Below are 18548 nucleotides of genomic sequence, written 5' to 3' on the forward strand. Positions count from 1 at the left end.
TTTATACAAATTATACTACTTTGTAATATTACTACAGACATATTTGTTTTGTATATGTTACAAACAAACTGAATTATTCTATAGTAGTAACTGTCTGATGTAAGTAGAGGATGAAAAGTCTGTTTATACAAATTATACTACTTTGTAATATTACTACAGACATATTTGTTTTGTATATGTAACAAACAAACTGAATTATTCTATAGTAGTAACTGTCTGATGTAAGTAGAGGATGAAAAGTCTGTTTATACAAATTATACTACTTTGTAATATTACTACAGACATATTTGTTTTGTATATGTAACAAACAAACTGAATTATTCTATAGTAGTAACTGTCTGATGTAAGTAGAGGATGAAAAGTCTGTTTATACAAATTATACTACTTTGTAATATTACTACAGACATATTTGTTTTGTATATGTTACAAACAAACTGAATTATTCTATAGTAGTAACTGTCTGATGTAAGTAGAGGATGAAAAGTCTGTTTATACAAATTATACTACTTTGTAATATTACTACAGACATATTTGTTTTGTATATGTTAACAAACAAACTGAATTATTCTATAGTAGTAACTGTCTGATGTAAGTAGAGGATGAAAAGTCTGTTTATACAAATTATACTACTTTGTAATATTACTACAGACATATTTGTTTTGTATATGTAACAAACAAACTGAATTATTCTATAGTAGTAACTGTCTGATGTAAGTAGAGGATGAAAAGTCTGTTTATACAAATTATACTACTTTGTAATATTACTACAGACATATTTGTTTTGTATATGTTACAAACAAACTGAATTATTCTATAGTAGTAACTGTCTGATGTAAGTAGAGGATGAAAAGTCTGTTTATACAAATTATACTACTTTGTAATATTACTACAGACATATTTGTTTTGTATATGTTACAAACAAACTGAATTATTCTATAGTAGTAACTGTCTGATGTAAGTAGAGGATGAAAAGTCTGTTTATACAAATTATACTACTTTGTAATATTACTACAGACATATTTGTTTTGTATATGTAACAAACAAACTGAATTATTCTATAGTAGTAACTGTCTGATGTAAGTAGAGGATGAAAAGTCTGTTTATACAAATTATACTACTTTGTAATATTACTACAGACATATTTGTTTTGTATATGTAACAAACAAACTGAATTATTCTATAGTAGTAACTGTCTGATGTAAGTAGAGGATGAAAAGTCTGTTTATACAAATTATACTACTTTGTAATATTACTACAGACATATTTGTTTTATATATGTAACAAACAAACTGAATTATTCTATAGTAGTAACTGTCTGATGTAAGTAGAGGATGAAAAGTCTGTTTATACAAATTATACTACTTTGTAATATTACTACAGACATATTTGTTTTGTATATGTAACAAACAAACTGAATTATTCTATAGTAGTAACTGTCTGATGTAAGTAGAGGATGAAAAGTCTGTTTATACAAATTATACTACTTTGTAATATTACTACAGACATATTTGTTTTGTATATGTTACAAACAAACTGAATTATTCTATAGTAGTAACTGTCTGATGTAAGTAGAGGATGAAAAGTCTGTTTATACAAATTATACTACTTTGTAATATTACTACAGACATATTTGTTTTTTATATATGTTACAAACAAACTGAATTATTCTATAGTAGTAACTGTCTGATGTAAGTAGAGGATGAAAAGTCTGTTTATACAAATTATACTACTTTGTAATATTACTACAGACATATTTGTTTTGTATATGTTACAAACAAACTGAATTATTCTATAGTAGTAACTGTCTGATGTAAGTAGAGGATGAAAAGTCTGTTTATACAAATTATACTACTTTGTAATATTACTACAGACATATTTGTTTTGTATATGTTACAAACAAACTGAATTATTCTATAGTAGTAACTGTCTGATGTAAGTAGAGGATGAAAAGTCTGTTTATACAAATTATACTACTTTGTAATATTACTACAGACATATTTGTTTTGTATATGTTACAAACAAACTGAATTATTCTATAGTAGTAACTGTCTGATGTAAGTAGAGGATGAAAAGTCTGTTTATACAAATTATACTACTTTGTAATATTACTACAGACATATTTGTTTTATATATGTTACAAACAAACTGAATTATTCTATAGTAGTAACTGTCTGATGTAAGTAGAGGATGAAAAGTCTGTTTATACAAATTATACTACTTTGTAATATTACTACAGACATATTTGTTTTGTATATGTTACAAACAAACTGAATTATTCTATAGTAGTAACTGTCTGATGTAAGTAGAGGATGAAAAGTCTGTTTATACAAATTATACTACTTTGTAATATTACTACAGACATATTTGTTTTGTATATGTAACAAACAAACTGAATTATTCTATAGTAGTAACTGTCTGATGTAAGTAGAGGATGAAAAGTCTGTTTATACAAATTATACTACTTTGTAATATTACTACAGACATATTTGTTTTGTATATGTTACAAACAAACTGAATTATTCTATAGTAGTAACTGTCTGATGTAAGTAGAGGATGAAAAGTCTGTTTATACAAATTATACTACTTTGTAATATTACTACAGACATATTTGTTTTGTATATGTTACAAACAAACTGAATTATTCTATAGTAGTAACTGTCTGATGTAAGTAGAGGATGAAAAGTCTGTTTATACAAATTATACTACTTTGTAATATTACTACAGACATATTTGTTTTGTATATGTTACAAACAAACTGAATTATTCTATAGTAGTAACTGTCTGATGTAAGTAGAGGATGAAAAGTCTGTTTATACAAATTATACTACTTTGTAATATTACTACAGACATATTTGTTTTGTATATGTTACAAACAAACTGAATTATTCTATAGTAGTAACTGTCTGATGTAAGTAGAGGATGAAAAGTCTGTTTATACAAATTATACTACTTTGTAATATTACTACAGACATATTTGTTTTGTATATGTTACAAACAAACTGAATTATTCTATAGTAGTAACTGTCTGATGTAAGTAGAGGATGAAAAGTCTGTTTATACAAATTATACTACTTTGTAATATTACTACAGACATATTTGTTTTATATATGTAACAAACAAACTGAATTATTCTATAGTAGTAACTGTCTGATGTAAGTAGAGGATGAAAAGTCTGTTTATACAAATTATACTACTTTGTAATATTACTACAGACATATTTGTTTTGTATATGTTACAAACAAACTGAATTATTCTATAGTAGTAACTGTCTGATGTAAGTAGAGGATGAAAAGTCTGTTTATACAAATTATACTACTTTGTAATATTACTACAGACATATTTGTTTTGTATATGTAACAAACAAACTGAATTATTCTATAGTAGTAACTGTCTGATGTAAGTAGAGGATGAAAAGTCTGTTTATACAAATTATACTACTTTGTAATATTACTACAGACATATTTGTTTTGTATATGTAACAAACAAACTGAATTATTCTATAGTAGTAACTGTCTGATGTAAGTAGAGGATGAAAAGTCTGTTTATACAAATTATACTACTTTGTAATATTACTACAGACATATTTGTTTTGTATATGTTACAAACAAACTGAATTATTCTATAGTAGTAACTGTCTGATGTAAGTAGAGGATGAAAAGTCTGTTTATACAAATTATACTACTTTGTAATATTACTACAGACATATTTGTTTTGTATATGTTACAAACAAACTGAATTATTCTATAACTGTCTGATGTAAGTAGAGGATGAAAAGTCTGTTTATACAAATTATACTACTTTGTAATATTACTACAGACATATTTGTTTTGTATATGTTACAAACAAACTGAATTATTCTATAGTAGTAACTGTCTGATGTAAGTAGAGGATGAAAAGTCTGTTTATACAAATTATACTACTTTGTAATATTACTACAGACATATTTGTTTTGTATATGTAACAAACAAACTGAATTATTCTATAGTAGTAACTGTCTGATGTAAGTAGAGGATGAAAAGTCTGTTTATACAAATTATACTACTTTGTAATATTACTACAGACATATTTGTTTTATATATGTAACAAACAAACTGAATTATTCTATAGTAGTAACTGTCTGATGTAAGTAGAGGATGAAAAGTCTGTTTATACAAATTATACTACTTTGTAATATTACTACAGACATATTTGTTTTGTATATGTTACAAACAAACTGAATTATTCTATAGTAGTAACTGTCTGATGTAAGTAGAGGATGAAAAGTCTGTTTATACAAATTATACTACTTTGTAATATTACTACAGACATATTTGTTTTGTATATGTAACAAACAAACTGAATTATTCTATAGTAGTAACTGTCTGATGTAAGTAGAGGATGAAAAGTCTGTTTATACAAATTATACTACTTTGTAATATTACTACAGACATATTTGTTTTATATATGTAACAAACAAACTGAATTATTCTATAGTAGTAACTGTCTGATGTAAGTAGAGGATGAAAAGTCTGTTTATACAAATTATACTACTTTGTAATATTACTACAGACATATTTGTTTTGTATATGTTACAAACAAACTGAATTATTCTATAGTAGTAACTGTCTGATGTAAGTAGAGGATGAAAAGTCTGTTTATACAAATTATACTACTTTGTAATATTACTACAGACATATTTGTTTTGTATATGTTACAAACAAACTGAATTATTCTATAGTAGTAACTGTCTGATGTAAGTAGAGGATGAAAAGTCTGTTTATACAAATTATACTACTTTGTAATATTACTACAGACATATTTGTTTTGTATATGTAACAAACAAACTGAATTATTCTATAGTAGTAACTGTCTGATGTAAGTAGAGGATGAAAAGTCTGTTTATACAAATTATACTACTTTGTAATATTACTACAGACATATTTGTTTTATATATGTAACAAACAAACTGAATTATTCTATAGTAGTAACTGTCTGATGTAAGTAGAGGATGAAAAGTCTGTTTATACAAATTATACTACTTTGTAATATTACTACAGACATATTTGTTTTATATATGTAACAAACAAACTGAATTATTCTATAGTAGTAACTGTCTGATGTAAGTAGAGGATGAAAAGTCTGTTTATACAAATTATACTACTTTGTAATATTACTACAGACATATTTGTTTTGTATATGTAACAAACAAACTGAATTATTCTATAGTAGTAACTGTCTGATGTAAGTAGAGGATGAAAAGTCTGTTTATACAAATTATACTACTTTGTAATATTACTACAGACATATTTGTTTTGTATATGTTAACAAACAAACTGAATTATTCTATAGTAGTAACTGTCTGATGTAAGTAGAGGATGAAAAGTCTGTTTATACAAATTATACTACTTTGTAATATTACTACAGACATATTTGTTTTATATATGTAACAAACAAACTGAATTATTCTATAGTAGTAACTGTCTGATGTAAGTAGAGGATGAAAAGTCTGTTTATACAAATTATACTACTTTGTAATATTACTACAGACATATTTGTTTTATATATGTTACAAACAAACTGAATTATTCTATAGTAGTAACTGTCTGATGTAAGTAGAGGATGAAAAGTCTGTTTATACAAATTATACTACTTTGTAATATTACTACAGACATATTTGTTTTGTATATGTAACAAACAAACTGAATTATTCTATAGTAGTAACTGTCTGATGTAAGTAGAGGATGAAAAGTCTGTTTATACAAATTATACTACTTTGTAATATTACTACAGACATATTTGTTTTGTATATGTAACAAACAAACTGAATTATTCTATAGTAGTAACTGTCTGATGTAAGTAGAGGATGAAAAGTCTGTTTATACAAATTATACTACTTTGTAATATTACTACAGACATATTTGTTTTGTATATGTTACAAACAAACTGAATTATTCTATAGTAGTAACTGTCTGATGTAAGTAGAGGATGAAAAGTCTGTTTATACAAATTATACTACTTTGTAATATTACTACAGACATATTTGTTTTATATATGTAACAAACAAACTGAATTATTCTATAGTAGTAACTGTCTGATGTAAGTAGAGGATGAAAAGTCTGTTTATACAAATTATACTACTTTGTAATATTACTACAGACATATTTGTTTTGTATATGTAACAAACAAACTGAATTATTCTATAGTAGTAACTGTCTGATGTAAGTAGAGGATGAAAAGTCTGTTTATACAAATTATACTACTTTGTAATATTACTACAGACATATTTGTTTTGTATATGTTACAAACAAACTGAATTATTCTATAGTAGTAACTGTCTGATGTAAGTAGAGGATGAAAAGTCTGTTTATACAAATTATACTACTTTGTAATATTACTACAGACATATTTGTTTTGTATATGTTACAAACAAACTGAATTATTCTATAGTAGTAACTGTCTGATGTAAGTAGAGGATGAAAAGTCTGTTTATACAAATTATACTACTTTGTAATATTACTACAGACATATTTGTTTTATATATGTTACAAACAAACTGAATTATTCTATAGTAGTAACTGTCTGATGTAAGTAGAGGATGAAAAGTCTGTTTATACAAATTATACTACTTTGTAATATTACTACAGACATATTTGTTTTATATATGTTACAAACAAACTGAATTATTCTATAGTAGTAACTGTCTGATGTAAGTAGAGGATGAAAAGTCTGTTTATACAAATTATACAACTTTGTAATATTACTACAGACATTTTGTTTTGTATATGTTACAAACAAACTGAATTATTCTATAACTGTCTGATGTAAGTAGAGGATGAAAAGTCTGTTTATACAAATTATACTACTTTGTAATATTACTACAGACATATTTGTTTTGTATATGTTACAAACAAACTGAATTATTCTATAGTAGTAACTGTCTGATGTAAGTAGAGGATGAAAAGTCTGTTTATACAAATTATACTACTTTGTAATATTACTACAGACATATTTGTTTTGTATATGTAACAAACAAACTGAATTATTCTATAGTAGTAACTGTCTGATGTAAGTAGAGGATGAAAAGTCTGTTTATACAAATTATACTACTTTGTAATATTACTACAGACATATTTGTTTTATATATGTAACAAACAAACTGAATTATTCTATAGTAGTAACTGTCTGATGTAAGTAGAGGATGAAAAGTCTGTTTATACAAATTATACTACTTTGTAATATTACTACAGACATATTTGTTTTGTATATGTTACAAACAAACTGAATTATTCTATAACTGTCTGATGTAAGTAGAGGATGAAAAGTCTGTTTATACAAATTATACTACTTTGTAATATTACTACAGACATATTTGTTTTGTATATGTAACAAACAAACTGAATTATTCTATAGTAGTAACTGTCTGATGTAAGTAGAGGATGAAAAGTCTGTTTATACAAATTATACTACTTTGTAATATTACTACAGACATATTTGTTTTGTATATGTTACAAACAAACTGAATTATTCTATAGTAGTAACTGTCTGATGTAAGTAGAGGATGAAAAGTCTGTTTATACAAATTATACTACTTTGTAATATTACTACAGACATATTTGTTTTATATATGTTACAAACAAACTGAATTATTCTATAGTAGTAACTGTCTGATGTAAGTAGAGGATGAAAAGTCTGTTTATACAAATTATACTACTTTGTAATATTACTACAGACATATTTGTTTTGTATATGTTACAAACAAACTGAATTATTCTATAGTAGTAACTGTCTGATGTAAGTAGAGGATGAAAAGTCTGTTTATACAAATTATACTACTTTGTAATATTACTACAGACATATTTGTTTTGTATATGTAACAAACAAACTGAATTATTCTATAGTAGTAACTGTCTGATGTAAGTAGAGGATGAAAAGTCTGTTTATACAAATTATACTACTTTGTAATATTACTACAGACATATTTGTTTTATATATGTTACAAACAAACTGAATTATTCTATAGTAGTAACTGTCTGATGTAAGTAGAGGATGAAAAGTCTGTTTATACAAATTATACTACTTTGTAATATTACTACAGACATATTTGTTTTGTATATGTTACAAACAAACAGAATTATTCTATAGTAGTAACTGTCTGATGTAAGTAGAGGATGAAAAGTCTGTTTATACAAATTATACTACTTTGTAATATTACTACAGACATATTTGTTTTATATATGTTACAAACAAATCGAATTATTCTATAGTAGTAACTGTCTGATGTAAGTAGAGGATGAAAAGTCTGTTTATACAAATTATACTACTTTGTAATATTACTACAGACATATTTGTTTTATATATGTAACAAACAAACCGAATTATTCTATAGTAGTAACTGTCTGATGTAAGTAGAGGATGAAAAGTCTGTTTATACAAATTATACTACTTTGTAATATTACTACAGACATATTTGTTTTGTATATGTAACAAACAAACTGAATTATTCTATAGTAGTAACTGTCTGATGTAAGTAGAGGATGAAAAGTCTGTTTATACAAATTATACTACTTTGTAATATTACTACAGACATATTTGTTTTGTATATGTAACAAACAAACTGAATTATTCTATAGTAGTAACTGTCTGATGTAAGTAGAGGATGAAAAGTCTGTTTATACAAATTATACTACTTTGTAATATTACTACAGACATATTTGTTTTGTATATGTAACAAACAAACTGAATTATTCTATAGTAGTAACTGTCTGATGTAAGTAGAGGATGAAAAGTCTGTTTATACAAATTATACTACTTTGTAATATTACTACAGACATATTTGTTTTGTATATGTTACAAACAAACTGAATTATTCTATAGTAGTAACTGTCTGATGTAAGTAGAGGATGAAAAGTCTGTTTATACAAATTATACTACTTTGTAATATTACTACAGACATATTTGTTTTGTATATGTAACAAACAAACTGAATTATTCTATAGTAGTAACTGTCTGATGTAAGTAGAGGATGAAAAGTCTGTTTATAGAAATTATACTACTTTGTAATATTACTACAGACATATTTGTTTTGTATATGTTACAAACAAACTGAATTATTCTATAGTAGTAACTGTCTGATGTAAGTAGAGGATGAAAAGTCTGTTTATACAAATTATACTACTTTGTAATATTACTACAGACATATTTGTTTTGTATATGTTACAAACAAACTGAATTATTCTATAGTAGTAACTGTCTGATGTAAGTAGAGGATGAAAAGTCTGTTTATACAAATTATACTACTTTGTAATATTACTACAGACATATTGGTTTTGTATATGTTACAAACAAACTGAATTATTCTATAGTAGTAACATCATATGCTCTTCTGCATTAGTTTGGTAAACAACTTTGTCAAATTATTTAGCACCACAAAACAGTCACCTTATAGCAACATCAAGGTACAGCACAGTGACAATCATTTAGCCACTTTTTCATGGTTGTAGTAATGTTTGTTTGTTTGTTTTAGCATCTCCCACTACAATAGAGTATACCATGTTAGCAGGTAGCAGGATAACAATCACATAACCATTTTTTTTCATTGACATAGCACTGTGTTTTTCTAGTGTCTACCATTAGGTTGCAACAGTTGTGGTATAGTAACAATCATTCAGCCATTTTTGGATTATTATAGCACAATGTATTATTATGTTACAGCATACCAGTCAACTATACCTAAATTATTGTACATAATACTAACTGTTCTCTCCTGTATTGTCTGCTTACCATTTCACTTCACCACATACCAGGTTGGCAATTTTACTTTGTATCCACATGAATATGTTTCTTCCAGTAATATCTGGGAGAACACTTGAAAAACTGTATTAAGTACCATTCTAAAAATCTCATAAAGGCCCTTGGTGTTTGTTTTGAAAACACATCTTTACAGATATTGTTTATACAGATGACTCTCTTAACACAACTATATCAGTGTGTTGAATCATAAAGAAGACAGTTTAGATCTATCATAGCTGCTATTTATTATACTACAAGATTTGTTTATATTCTAATATCTGTATGTAACTTTACAATTAGTTGTTAAGTTATATTCAGTAAACACAAGGAATTCAGTTGTGTCACAACAACAGTTTATTATATGATTCAAGTTCATTATCTACTATCAATATATTACCTTGAGACCAAACAGTTATGAGCTAGCTATTAAATCAAATGGAAAATTAGAAGAGAACTATAACACTGACCCATGTTTAATGTCTTTTTTTTTTATTATTTGTGTTACGATCACAATTTAATTATAATATCAAACTTCCCTCAGAATCACAATCTTTCCCTATTCTATAACACAATAATGGGCTGAACAAAAAGTGATTTAAAACTGAGAAATAAAGCAACATATGGGTCAAATAATTTTAATAATTTAGTGTCACAAATGTTCTTGTCCCTCACAAACTTTTAAAACTATATAGCCAAACAATCAAAAACTGGTCAATATATTTTGTTAGAAATAAGTAGAAAGTGCACTTCTTGGCCTGATTTCCCTTTATGGCAGACATTAATATGGTAAGCTCTGCTCTAGAACTGTCCATTTTTAACAAAACTATGGTAAAGAATGATAAGAATCTTTATATTTTATTAATGTTAACTGAAAGCCTGGTTCACTCACTTCTCAGAATAATTGATATCAATGTTCTTGACATTGAACAGTCACATTTTACTAATTCATTAAACACACAAAAACCTGAATGGATACTTTCCATCAGGCCAGTAATTATAGGAAACCAAAATATGTAACAAAGGGAAGAATTAAGTACAATTATACTAATCACTGTTTGATGTTAACTGTCTGAGCTGTTTTAGGACAGTTTCTACCAACTTCTTCTTGTCTCTTTGATTCTTTTTTAATGCTAAAAATATATTTTTCTTCTTGTCTGCTTCTCTCACCCTTAAGGGAGTAAAGAACATTAATTCACACTAAAAGTATGGATTGGTCAAATTAATAATATTTTAAAAAATTAGTAAATTATATTATTAAAATTGTACAAATCCTTTTCATTCACAAGCCTGAACAAGACCTACCTAAAAAAAAGACCCTTTAAAAAATGTTACATCATTTGAAACTTGTATTTTTTAGCAATAATTTTATTTCTAAAACAACTTGAAAGGTAGTTATACACTTTTCATAAATAAATAAACATTGCAATTGGTTCAAAAGCATGCATTATAAAATATAAAGTGTAAACACACCATTGTAAAGTAAAAAAAAAACAAACAAACTTTTTATCTTTATAACACAAATTCATCAATCAATCAACTCTTTTACAAGTCTGCACACACACAAATTTGCCCAAAACAATGTTTTAGGTAACACTGCATATCAAATCATTTGCTACTAGAGAAAACTCAAGTGATTCTTGGTAATTAAATAGTTTTGGTTTCAGATATGTAATCAGAATTTGTCCATCACCTCCAGATTTTAAGATACTGTAGTATCTCACTACTTTATCAACAATATGTGTGATACCATACAATCAGCTCAGTTCAATAGGTTTATACTGTGAAATTAAGTTTACATAGAAAGTTTAATGGACAAAAGGAATAAATGTTTGATAACTTCAAACAGTAACTGTATTGTATTGGTGTAAAACTCCATATATATTGTTTATATGTGCTACTTGTTCTTGATAAAATTATAATGACTTGCACCAATTTTGCTTCATTCCATGTTCACCTTTTCTGCCCAGGAACATTTGAGGAGTCCCTCAACTGAGCTTAAAATGGGTAGAGTGATACACCTCTCTCTCAACTGCTTTTCACTCACTCACTCAGTTGGTTACTTTGTCTGGCTCTGTGCAAACTCAAAACAAAGTCCATCTTCCTCACATCATACCTGTGATATAATCAAATAAAATCAAAATTTTGTTTTTAAAATATTTTAAACTAGTTCTCTAAACATAATTTCTTTATACTTTTTAGAATATTATTTTATGTACTGACTGCTTTCACTTCAAGTCCAAAAACCACCTAAACAGTTTATGCTACATTTGTGTTGTACCAAATCTGGCTTCACACAGTGGCTAAATAAAAGAAGAGCAATTGTGTCATTGACAATTTCAATGATACAGTGTGAGCCCAAAGATCATCTAACTTACTGTTATTTTTGCATTAATATTTCTGGATATTCAGACAAAACTAAACAATACACTAAATATCCAGAGATTGTGATGAAACCAGTATCTCATGGGGATGATTTTCTTGTGTCACATCCAGCAGCAAAGTAGGAAATAGAAGTTATACTGCAAAAAAGACAATGAATCATCTTTACTTCCTTCATTTAGTAATTTTACCCCTGTGGCATCTCAGCATAAACTGCCTCATCTGATCACACAAGATGAGCTAAATGATCAGATCTGTGACTTGTTTTATACTGAAACAGCATGGGGAAATTTCATTTACGGCAATGGAATTTATCATAAAAGTCTTGCTTCTCACGGCAGCATGCAAGATACTTTGTGTTTCTGTACAAATGTTGATGCACTAATTGAAGAATCAAGTACTGAATATATTCTCACAAAAGAAAACATTTTACCAATTCATCTAAAGTTAGTGTGAAAACTGTGCTTTTACATAATGGGAACACTAAGCCATTGGTTCCTGTCATTAATGCTGTAAACATAGTAGAACATGCAGCTTATTCCTGAAGCAATCAAATATCCACTACTGCTAAGTCTACAAAGTGAGTATACCAAACACTGTAGTCTGTCTGGGATAGCCCGAAATCATAAAATTCATTTAAAAAAACAGGAAAGACCAGTGAGAGAATTACGTTCCAGGAAAACAGAAAGTTGAGTTCCAACTTTCAGTGAATCATCAAGATATGTTTCTTCCATCACTCCATCTGTCTTACAAGTTTCAAAAAGTTAGTGAAGTAAAAACTAAAAGGTGGTATCTTTGTTGGGCCACAGATTTGGGAAGTGCTGATGAATGGTGATTTTGAAACATTACTCAGTCAGAAAGAACTTCCTGTGAGGAAATCACTCAAACTGGTTGTTAAAATTTTCTTAGGAATTTACAGAGATGAAAACTGTTGTGATGATTAATGATATCCCTGAGAACAAGAGGAAAACTGGGTCCAAGATGTCACTACAGTTACACTTCTCACACTTTTAATTAAGCTTCTTATCAAATGATCTAGGTGCAGTGAGCAATAATCTTGGTGAGCACTTCTCTTAAGTTATGTCTATAATAGAACAGTAACATCAAGAAAGACAGTGGAATCCTGTGATGATGGAAGATTACTGTTGATTCATGTAGCATGCAACTAAAAACATACATAAAAGATACAACAAGTCTGTCAGGTATTTTGTAAAAAGAAATAAATAACAGTACCATGATGAAAGTTTTAAACATAGCTTAAGTGTATTTTCAGTATATAATTACACGTTGTTTTTGAACATTCTTAAAAGCAATTTTCAATAAATAAATAAAGTTATCAGAGAGAGTTATTTTCACAATATATAAGAATATTTAGAATAAACCTAACATAGCTCAAAAACTAGAGGTGATCAGTAATATTCAACAATTTTTAGAATCAGGATCAACAAATTACTCATGAACAGTTGTATTTTTATTGTAGTGGAGAAGCTTTTGTGCACAGTGTAACTTATAAACACATATAATTACTGTACAAAATTACTCAAACACTTATATGCTTTACATATTTCTAAAAAATTACTTTGATTCAATGACTTAAGGATATTTCAACACATAAACAAAAATCATGAATTTTATCTCATAAGTACAACTCAAAGCTGATAGTTAAAACCATATATAACTTCTATTATAAAGATGCTTACACATAGAACAGCCTTAAATATAAAATTTTCAAAATTACTTGCAGATCAACCTATACAAAATATATACTTCATGATATTCCTACAAGTACCAATATTCTTAGTTACCCCAACTAACAAGACATGCTTTAACAGATATGAGGTGTTCTTTCATTATAAAAAGCCTAGACACCTAGTTATCATAAAAAAAATGGTTAGGAAAACTATCGTGTTTATATGCAAGAAAGTATCAATTAATTGTGCAAATTTGTGGTAAGCACTGTTAAATATATGAATAAACAAACATTCTGAATTTAAGTGGTTTTCTATTAAATGAAACTAATTATGGCTAAATTAACTAACACATTCATGATTATTAACTTCAAAATGTAAAATAGAAGTTTAATTATAAACATTATACCATAAATTTAAGATTTTATTTCTATCTACCTTAGAAAAATAATATATTGATAATATTTATCTACTTTGTATTCAATGTTTTATTTCTCTCACATTACACGTGGAGATGAAAATCTGAGAATGTTTATTTAATTTGAAGCATTGGAACCTATCATCTTGTGAATATGTGCAAATTGTATGCATGTATGATTAACTGACTACACAACAGACATTCAACTATTATTAAACTCTAGACAGTTAAAACTGATTCATTAATAATTATGGTATTAATACAGAGAATTCTCAGGTTATGTTTAATATATTACAATAATAAAAAAACATCTACGGAGAGAAACTTTTTGGTAATAAAATCTACAACTGTTTCCAACTTCTGATCAAAACAAAATACCTACATAGTTCAAATAAAAATAAAACAAGTAATGAATATTATGTACGTCTAACATATCACCATACTTATTATGATCAGAAGGTATTAATTCATCTGTCATGGAACCCTCAATGCAAGCAAATGTTTTGCTATAATCCCAAACACAAGATTCAGCTAGCTTAGAAGGTTTAGTTTTGTTCTAAACACATACCTTAAGATAACAATGCAAAATAATCCTCATAAACAAATATATAATAATAAAACAATTTAACCAATACTAAAAATAAACTAACATTAAAGAAAGAACATTACTTTATTCACAGTCTACAACTATTTATCATCTTACCTTCATTCTTTCTAAATTTGTATTTACACCTGTCAAAGGCTAGTTGAGAAACTAAATAAGACTTAACTTTTAATTTAAAAAATGAAACTTGACATCTTGCAGGACACGTCTCGGAGTAAGACATCAATAGTATCAGGTTTCTTAAGAACAACATATAACTAGGTAACTAAACATACAACTTTCATCAAGAGTATCAGGTATCTTAAGGACAACATATAACTTGGTTACTAAACATACAACTTTCATCAATAGTATCAGGTATCTTAAGGACAACATATAACTAGGTAACTAAACATACAACTTTCATCAATAGTATCAGGTATCTTAAGGACAACATATAACTAGGTAACTAAACATACAACTTTCATCAATAGTATCAGGTATCTTAAGGACAACATATAACTAGGTAACTAAACATACAACTTTCATCAATAGTATCAGGTTTCTTAAGGACAACATATAACTGGGTAACTAAACATACAACTTTCATCAATAGTATCAGGTATCTTAAGGACAACATATAACTAGGTAACTAAACATACAACTTTCATCAATAGTATCAGGTATCTTAAGGACAACATATAACTAGGTAACTAAACATACAACTTTCATCAATAGTATCAGGTTTCTTAAGAACAACATATAACTAGGTAACTAAACATACAACTTTCATCAACAGTATCAGGTATCTTAAGGACAACATATAACTAGGTAACTAAACATACAACTTTCATCAACAGTATCAGGTATCTTAAGGACAACATATAACTGGGTAACTAAACATACAACTTTCATCAATAGTATCAGGTATCTTAAGGACAACATATAACTAGGTAACTAAACATACAACTTTCATCAATAGTATCAGGTATCTTAAAAACAACATATAACTGGGTAACTAAACATACAACTTTCATCAATAGTATCAGGTATCTTAAGGACAACATATAACTAGGTAACTAAACATACAACTTTCATCAATAGTATCAGGTTTCTTAAGGACAACATATAACTGGGTAACTAAACATACAACTTTCATCAATAGTATCAGGTATCTTAAGGACAACATATAACTAGGTAACTAAACATACAACTTTCATCAATAGTATCAGGTATCTTAAGGACAACATATAACTAGGTAACTAAACATACAACTTTCATCAATAGTATCAGGTTTCTTAAGAACAACATATAACTAGGTAACTAAACATACAACTTTCATCAATAGTATCAGGTTTCTTAAGGACAACATATAACTAGGTAACTAAACATACAACTTTCATCAACAGTATCAGGTATCTTAAGGACAACATATAACTAGGTAACTAAACATACAACTTTCATCAATAGTATCAGGTTTCTTAAGGACAACATATAACTAGGTAACTAAACATACAACTTTCATCAATAGTATCAGGTTTCTTAAGGACAACATATAACTAGGTAACTAAACATACAACTTTCATCACTAGTATCAGGTATCTTAAGAACAACACATAACTAGGTAACTGAACATACAACTTTCATCAATAGTATCAGGTATCTTAAGGACAACATATAACTGGGTAACTAAACATACAACTTTCATCAATAGTATCAGGTATCTTAAGGACAACATATAACTAGGTAACTAAACATACAACTTTCATCAATAGTATCAGGTATCTTAAGGACAACATATAACTAGGTAACTAAACATACAACTTTCATCAATAGTATCAGGTATCTTAAGGACAACATATAACTAGGTAACTAAACATACAACTTTTCAGGTAAGGCATATGACGTTTTCTTTTCAGGTGGCTAGGTTTTCCTTTCTTTCTTAAAAATCAAAACATGCATAATAATTATTGGAAAGACTTTAACAATTTATAATAAAGCAGTATATAGTGACATTTTAAATTAACTTTGATTACTTACATGTTCCACTTACTTTTCAAGCAGAACTTCAGCAACTTGTGGGTTTACCCTTAAATACTTGCTATTTTCTCGTTCATAGTCATGAAAGTAGGTTGCCCAGTCCCATGTCAAGAAAAGATCTAGAAGTTATAAGAAAATATAACTACAAAAATTCTGCAAGATAAATTCCAGTGCACGAAAATAATGTAAACTGTTATACGTATATTAACTAACAAAAATTACAAGAAGAAGGAATTGTACACCATAAGTCAGAAAGTAATAATAAGAAATCAATTTTAGTGAAAGGAGACTGATGGACTCTGTGACTAAACTAAAATAATTGGAAGATGTGATATAAAAAAATATATGGAACTATTTTACTTGGTAGAGTTTCCACAGTTAATACATCTTTAATTATGTTTGTTTGTTTGTTTTTGAATTTCATTCAATGCTACACGAGGGCTATCTGCATGAGCCATCCCTAATTTAGAAGTGTAAAACTAGAAGGAAGTCAGCTAGCTATCCCTAATTTAACAGAGTAAAACTAGACTGAACTCAACTAGCTATCCCTAATTTAACAGTGTAAGACTAGAGGGAAGTCAGCTAGCTATCCCTAATTTAACAGTGTAAGACTGGAGGGAATTACATACTTTACATTCACACTTAGACACAACTAGCTATCATCTGATCTTAATATTAGTAACAGAAGGTGTATTTAATGGCCTTATTATAAGCATTGGGTGTAAAACATTATTGTAACAAAGGCTTAGTTGAAACACTACTCCATTGAAACCCTTGGTAACTTTTATCTTTCTTTTGTCTGTACCTCAATGTTAATAAACAACTGAAACAAATATAAATAAAATGCTATTTAACTTATTGTGGTGCAATAAGTGAGCCTAGGGTATTATTTGTTTTATAATTAAGCTTAAAAAATGTACTGTGCAGTAACTTACTCTAAGCTCAATAAAGACAAAATATCAATTATAAATCTAAATAATATCTGAATTAAATTGTTTTGTTCTATCACCAAAGTTAACAAGAATAAAAAACAAACCAATATGTATATTAAACATTCACAACATAAATACCATGGTTGACCTGACAATATCAATTGGTAGTTTTGTTACAAAACAATGATATAAATTGTAGACCATTACTATTAAAACAAAGAAGCATGACACAAACTGTTTATTATATATATTAACACCAGAGGGACATTTAGAGTGTTCCTTCTACCACACACATTATACTCTTTAACACTGTAAATATGTGACAGCCATAAAGCTTCTTATTTCCAAAGAATGCAACATGTAGATCTTCAATGTTTTCAGTTTACTAAAATGTTTAGTTAAAATAAAGTTATTTCAATTTTTAAGTCCATCTCATGTTACTTTTATCATTTTTATAAAGTTCTTCATAACTTAATGTTTCATGAAAAAATTCAAAATCTTCCTATTAACAGTAAGCAGAGCCAATCTTTATACATATACTCAAAAGGTGATTTACAAAACTGTAACTTTTATCTCTGTATTTCTATAGACTGGTGGAACTTTTAAGCAAATAGGTCTGTTCAGATACCAATAACTATTTTGAATCTATTCAATGTTACACAGCATGGCTTTCAAATGCATTACTAAACATTTGGAAAAGAAATAGCAATAACTAACATACTGAGCAAGAGCAAGAATTT

The 18548-nt window shown here is 27.5% G+C and overlaps 1 long non-coding RNA gene across 9 annotated transcripts in view; it reads right to left on the reverse strand.

Moving 5' to 3' along the window:
- Window positions 1–18548, reverse strand: part of LOC143237743 (uncharacterized) — a 42434-nt gene that overhangs the window by 14874 nt on the left and 9012 nt on the right. For 2 of the 9 annotated variants that reach the window (XR_013020225.1, XR_013020230.1), the window contains 2 exons: window positions 16890–16995; window positions 10105–11881 (listed from right to left, as the gene is read on the reverse strand). This is a non-coding gene — a long non-coding RNA (uncharacterized LOC143237743). Of the gene's footprint in view, window positions 1–10104; window positions 11882–16876; window positions 16996–18548 lie in introns of those variants that run through there. The other 7 variants (XR_013020224.1, XR_013020222.1, XR_013020229.1 and 4 more) reach the window with 7 other exon arrangements.

Source organism: Tachypleus tridentatus, chromosome 13 (genome assembly GCF_004210375.1).
Source record: "Tachypleus tridentatus isolate NWPU-2018 chromosome 13, ASM421037v1, whole genome shotgun sequence".
Lineage (NCBI taxonomy): Eukaryota > Metazoa > Arthropoda > Merostomata > Xiphosura > Limulidae > Tachypleus > Tachypleus tridentatus.